Source organism: Papaver somniferum, chromosome 4 (genome assembly GCF_003573695.1).
Source record: "Papaver somniferum cultivar HN1 chromosome 4, ASM357369v1, whole genome shotgun sequence".
NCBI classification, from domain to species: Eukaryota; Viridiplantae; Streptophyta; class Magnoliopsida; order Ranunculales; family Papaveraceae; genus Papaver; species Papaver somniferum.
In genome coordinates, this window is record NC_039361.1 from 58,786,423 (window position 1) to 58,793,954 (window position 7,532).

Sequence of the window (7,532 nt, forward strand, 5' to 3'; positions counted from 1 at the left end):
GGTCTTATATTCTCGAAGAACAGCCTAGATAAATCAATCACCTCACAAAAATCTTAATCGTGTGGTAGCGAAACAAGATGTTGCGGAATCACAAAAAATGAGACGAAGATGTTTGTGACTACTTTTTATATCTTTCCTATGGAGATATTATCTCAAGCCAATCAATATGATTGTACTCGTACAATAGAAGATGCAAGATCAGATCACACAACCACGATAAAAGTAGTATCGGTATGGCTTAACAATCCCAATGAAGTCTTTAAGTCATTAACCTGGTTTTAGAAGAAGAAAACCAAAGGTTAAAGGAGAATCGACTCTAGCACACAAACTAGTATCACACGTGAAGTATGGGGATTAGTTTTGCACAATACTAGATGTCTCTTTTATATAGTCTTTCAAATCAGGGTTTCACCTTGGTCACAAAGCAAACAATATCCACCGTTGATGAAAACCTGATTTAGATTCAAGCTAATATTTCTCAACCGTTAGATCGAAACCTTAGATTGTTATACACAAATGAAATGCACGCTTCTAGGTTTGTTAACCGTACCCAAACATGTACATTTGTTGGTTCAACAATAGTTAACCAAAAGGTTAGCCATATGAGCATTTCATACCAACCATATTCTTATTCACTATAACTAGTTCAAATGACTTCAAATGAACTAGTTAGAGAGTTGTTCAATTGCAAGGAAATCTTATGTACTACACAAGACACAATTGAAGCAAAGATGATTTGATTCACTTGATCAGTTCATGAACTTTATATCCACGGTTTGCAAATTGGATTCCTTAGTCTTTATAAGTTTAAGTTCAGAAATCATCTTCAGATATATAACCTTCTTAAGTTCGCATACTAGGTTCGCGGACTTAAGCAACCGGGCAGAGTTTACAAACTCCAGCAGAAAATCTCGGCAAAGAATTTCTTCCGGTTCGCGGACTGGGTCGCAGACTGGTACTCACGCATCAAGTTTGTCAACTCCAGCAGAATTTCTCGGGATGAGAAGTTCGGCAGTTCGCGAACTTGGAAACAAGCCATTCTTCCGGTTTCTCTTGATCAACAAAGTTCACAAACTTTGGTTTAAGGGATAGGACTTATGCACATATGTGTTTCCACAATAATACTTATGTCCATCATTGGTTATGTAATCTAAACTCGCATTCCAACCATTGAAACATTCTTATAGGACGTTATACAGTTGTTACACCATTTCTCGTCAAAGCAATTTTCAAGACTTACGTCACTAGGTAAAGATAAACATGGTAGAAGCGAAACGCTTACCAACAGATATTTCGAGATACAGATAGGCGAGGTATACTCGGCTCGAAATACCAAATATGTATAATCTAAGTCTATATATAGCATACGACCTTTTGTCTCGAGAAGTAGGAGATAGAGTAGATAGACTTTTGAGTGACAAATAAGTTCAAGTCTTCACATACCTTTTTTTCGAGAAGTTCCACCGGTTCCTTGAGTAGTTCTTCTTCTTGTATGATGAATCTCCATGAAGTCCTTGAGCTCAACTACACTTTCTATCCTAGTCCGAGACTTAGCTATAGTAGACTAGAAATCAAGACTTATAGTTTTGATCACTAACAATAACAAACATGCTTGAAATAACAACGCATGCGAGTTCTACCAAGCAATGCTCTAACAATATATATAAGTCCTTATTCCTTAAACCAAAATTAGCGAACTTTGTTGATCAAGAGAACCGGAACAAGAGCCGTGAACTCAGTCCGCGAACCCAGTCTGCGAACTGGCGGAAGTTCTCGACCCGAGAAATCTGCTGGAGTTTGTGAACTCCTTCAGGGAACTTAAGTCCGCGAACCCAGTCCGCGAACTTGAGTTGGTGATATATCTAAAAATAATTGTTCTTGAACTCATGTTTATATAAACTAAGGAATGCATTTGCAAACCGTGGCTATAAATTTCATGAACTTATTCGAGTGATTCAAATTGTTTTTGCTTCGATTGTGTCTTGTTTAGTTACATAAGATCCAAGCAATTGAACAACTCTCTAACTATTTCATTTGAGTCATTTGAACTAGTTATGGTGAAGAAGAATGTGGTTGATATGAAATTGCTCAATTGGCTAACCATTTGGTTAACTATTGTTGAATCAACAAGTATACATGTTTGGGCACGGTTACACAAACCTAAAATCGTGCATTTTAATTGTGTGTGACAAGATAATTTTTCGATCCAACGGTTGAAAGATATTAGATTGAATATAATTAGGTTTTCATCTAACGGTGAATATTGAATGCTTTGTTACCAAGCTAACATTGATTGCAAACCCTGATTTAAAAGACTATATAATGGAGAACTCTAGCAAATGGGAAACCTAATCCCCATATCTTACATGTGATACTAGTTGTGTAAGCTAGAGTCGATTCTCCTTTAACCTTTGGTTTCTTCTTCTAAACCAGGTTAACGACTTAAAGACTTCATTGGGATTGTGAAGCCAGACCGATACTACTTTCTCGTAGTTGTGTGATTTGATCTTGCTGTTTCTATGTACGAGTACAATCACAAAGATTGGCTTGAGATTGATATCTCCGATAAGCAAGATATAAAGTAGTCACAAACATCTTCGTCTTATCGCTTGTGATTCCACAATATCTTCTTTCATCGCGTCGATTAAGATTATTGTGAGGTGATTGATAATACTAGGATGTTCTTCGGGAATATAAGTCCGGGTTATCAATTGGTTCCTATTCACCTTGATTTATCAAAAGACGAAACAAAACTCGTAGGTATTTCTGTGGGAGACGGATTTATCTATTACTGTAGACTGTTCTGTGTGATACATATTTGTTTATTAAAGTCTTCGACTTTGGGTCATAGCAACTCTTAGTTGTGGGTGAGATCAGCTAAGGGAATCAAGTGCGTAGTATCCTGCTGGGATCAGAGACGTAAGGAGCACAACTGTACCTTGGATCAATGTGAGATTGATTGGGGTTCAACTACAGTCTAGACCGAAGTTAGTTTGTAGTAGGCTAGTGTCTGTTGCGGCTTAATACAGTATGTGTTCAATCTGGACTAGGTCACGGGGTTTTTCTGCATTTGCGGTTTCCTCGTTAAAAAAATTCTGGTGTCTGTGTTATTTCTATTCCACATTATATTTTGTTATATAATTGAAATATCACAGGTTGTGCGTTTGAATCAGTCAATTGGAAATTCGACCTTTTGTTGTTGATTGAGATTGATTGATACTTGAACATTGGTATTTGGTACCGTTCAAGTGCTTTCTCTTGTATTCAATTAGACTCACAGATTTCTATTTGATTGAGTAAGAATTGAATCGAGAAAGAGAGATATAACTATTTGATATACTTTTATCTAGATTGAGTCTGACTGTCTAGTTGATTCTCTAGAAAGTATATTGGAGTTAGTACATACAGATTGCTAAGCGAAATATTGGATGTGGTTGTTGTACCCCCACTTTTTCAATTGGTATCAGAGAAGGAAAACACGTTAAAGACCTTATAAGTTTGTGTTTTTAGCGATCTGATTATGGACGAGTCTATCTATAATAACGTACCAGTTCAGAAATCACCAGATGATTATAAAAGCTTGGATTCACCTGAGAGAACTGTTACATATAAGTTAATATCTATACATTCTCTTGATGTAAAAACTGGTGATTGGGAAACTCTCCTAGAAGAACAGTTGAATGAACTTTCTGATGAAGGTGATTCAGATATTGATAGATATGTTGATGAGGAAGTTTTAGAGTATGTTAAGTTTTTGGATTCGTAGAATATGAAAAGATTACAACTTCTCATGTCTCACCTCTTCTGACTCCTCTCTGTCGAGAAAACAAGAAATTGAGAAGAGGTTACGCAGGTGTTTATTTTTCGAATCGTTCTAACGAATCGACCCTCAAGGATTCTGAGGAAAACCTACGTATGGAGTCACTTGAATATGATAATCTTTATCAAAGGTACTTTTTGTTGGAAGAGAAACTTGCAGAATCTGAAGCAAGGTTTAACTGTCAACAAATTAGTTTTGATGACAGAGAAAGTGTTTGTCTCGCTCGAGAAAAACGCCTTGAGGCAGATTTAGCTGTTGCTCTTGGTAAAATCAAGATGTTGGAAGATGACTTGAAAAATTTCAATACTAATTCAAGCAAATTAACCACTATGCTAGGAGCAAGTAAAAATCATCGTGATACAAGAGGATTGGGCTATAAGGGAATAGATGCTCCAAGTATTAGCAAAGATGTAAAATTTGTCAAGGCTAGTGATTCTTTTCAACAAAAGGTTTACATTGATGGAAAAAGTGAAATACCTTCACCGGCAATTAAGGTTCGAAATAGAAAAGTATATCAACCTCAAAAGACAACACATACGGATCGAGGTAAGAACATTCCTTATGTTTTCCACTATTGCAGAAATAAAGGTCACCTAGAAAAGAGATGTCGGAATGACCTCATTCTTTTTGGATTCTCTTCCTCTTTGAATTATATTCAAAATTTTAATGAGAAATCCTAAATGTAAATGATTTGAGGTTGTTCTTTGTCCCGTATCTTGTTTTTGAGTGTTTTACTCCGTTTCGTCGCACTTGTTCTACTGGACTTGGGAACTTGGATTCTTGGAGTAATTATCTTCTAAGATCATTTGTATCTTTTAAAAGAATGATGTTGGTGAATCACAAAGAAGGAAATTCAAGAATGGGCAGTAGTACATGTAGTGCCCCCAAAGCTAGCAGCTGACTAATCCAAGAGATTAACTAAACAAAGAGGCACTAAGAACCTAAAACATTTACTTAAACAATCAATTAAGAAATCTGCTATAAAAATTAACCCAAAACTAACCCCGCTTAGAAACATATATACAAGAACTTCTCTCAAATACTCGCAGAAGAAGAAGAACATAGAAGAAACAGAAGAAAGAATAAGAAGAAGAAGGAGAAGAAGAAGAAGAAGAAGAAATGAGCTTATCTGCTCGATCCGGTCTCAGTGATAAGGCCAACGACAAGTTATAAAGGTACCCTCCCAAACGATATGGGAATCCAGGATGATTACTTCTTTATCTGGTATCTGATTGACACGTTCGAGTAGTCCATCTCACATAACTTTTCGAGATCTATCTAATGATACTAGTTTCATATCTAAATCGTTGTTAGAATAATTCTTATTAATTATCGTTCATGTTGAACTAATCGAGTTATTATCGGCTAATTCGACACTTGACCGGTCTAATAGCATTGACGAGCTTGAGGGTCCTTATATTCTCCCCATCTTATTCATTTTCTTCCTCGAAAATTAAACCATCCTTCTGGTCTTCAAAAACTATCCACCTTATAAATTAATCCCATCTCTTATCTATGCGCAAACAAAAATAAGCAAAGCACAAACCTATATGGCTTTATACAACTAAAATTTGTGGCTCTAGGTTCAACTATACTGATTTAAATTTTATCAAATCGGAAAGTCTAAGTTTCTTATACTAATTTTTATCTTATAAAATACTTGTCTCTAATTACAGGGGAGATTACTACAATTCTTTCTAATTGAATTTATAATTACCAGTTTTCTACAAATTATACTAAACTTCTTGTTGGTACTGCAACAATAAAATACTGAAAGAATGATGTTAGAAACAAATTTCTGGAAAAGCTTAAATAAACACTTAATGGGAAACAACAAACACAGGACAGAGTCACGTGTTCAACACACTGTCCTTAACACGATAGTTCACCGGTACGCCTCAAAATGAGTGATGCCTATACCCCGCGGTGAAGTCGTATCCAGGATAAAACTGCCCGTTGAAAATACTATAAGCACTATAATACTTGCCCACTCTTACGAACCCAACAACAATGGCACGAAATATAAAAACCACACAGAGGGAGAAAGACGAAAAGAAGAAGGATAGTAGCTTCTTCTGGACACATTTTGAAATGAAGAATTCTAGTCCCTTTTATAGGTAGAAACGAGAGAGGTGAAATCAATGCACATTAATGTGCGAAATTATGTTGCATGATGTCGACATTAATCAGTCATAAAATAGTAAAAAAACGGTAATAAATAATGTCGTCATTTATGCACATAAAAAACGTTATGAAATATTTTTGGTAAGAAAATAAAATCTCCCATGTCACACGCCCCCACATTCAAGACAAAATTTAATTTGAGTTTAAATTCGTTTAGGAAATAATTCAAAAGTATTTTTTCCAAAAAGATAAGTCTTGGTTGACATACGTCCATGGCGTAAGCACGAGCCCGATCTATAGGCCCAAGCCTTAGTGAAAACAGATATATTTTGCCCCACCTGTTCCACCCACAATGTTTGTCTAACTATCCATAATGGACTAGTTAAATAGTGGAACTCCTCTTTAGTTATACCCTATATGGGACTAAAGGTCATATTTCATTCACTCATAAGAAAATGAGCAAGTACCCTTAGAGACTTAAAGGTCCTAAGTTCCATTCCAACCAAGACTATAAAATCAAAACAATAAAACTCATTTTCTCCATCAATCCCCCACATGAATGAAATACTGATAAAATCAGAAAATCGAAAGCGAGAAATACCACTTAGGCAAGAGGTATCCATGAGGTCTTGAACCTTTGCTTAGTGAGAAATTGCCGAAACTACTTGATGGACATTGAACGCGATGTCTTGAACTTCCATCGTTTGGTGTAATCCGCGATAATAACCACACATGATATCTCTCTAGGTGCTGTCAAGTTCGTGTCATTGTGTCCTTTTTGACCCTGGACAAATCTCGTTTCCCAGAATGCTCTAGAGAATCAGCTCTATTCTCATAGGAAGCGACCCACTTCCACATTCGGATAGGTGAGTTCCATCAAGAGTGTTTACTGCTATACCCCACTTCAATCTTAAATTGAAACTATAGAACTCATTAAGACTTAGTTAAAAGTCATTCTTCACATGCAGTCACACTATCACGTCTACACTATAGGGAAGGGGAAGAGAATGAAATTCTCTGATAGTGTTTACCTTGACCCACCACAAATTAGTTGTCTCATTCAAAACCTTGATCTTGGGATCTCCAGTCAGCAAGGTTGAGTATCCTTCATGAAAAGTTTATTTAATGATCCTAAGACCCATCCCCCTCGATGCATTACTAACTATCTCTTTGGACAAACCTTTCTTCAAAGGTTGTACGATATTCTCCTTGTACTTTATCCATCAATGAAAACAACGCCTATTGGGATTAGTTGTTTTTAGATTTAGATATTACAGCTTGGCTAACACAATGTATAGATATAGCTGGCGCATGCCTATGCCAGAGAGGAGTGTCTTTTAAAAAACATCTTAGACAGTCAGCCTCCTCTCGTGCTTTATCTAACGCAATACTCTCAGATTCCATAATGAATTGAGCAAAGTGTGTCTGTTCGGAAATATTCCAAAAAAACCCTCAAGCTAGAGTGAAAATATATCCACTCGTAGACTTAGACTCCTCTGAGTCTAATATCCAGTTTGCATCACAAAATCCCTCAAGGACAACAAGATACCTTTCATAAACCAAGCAAAAGGTAATAGAGTATTTTAGG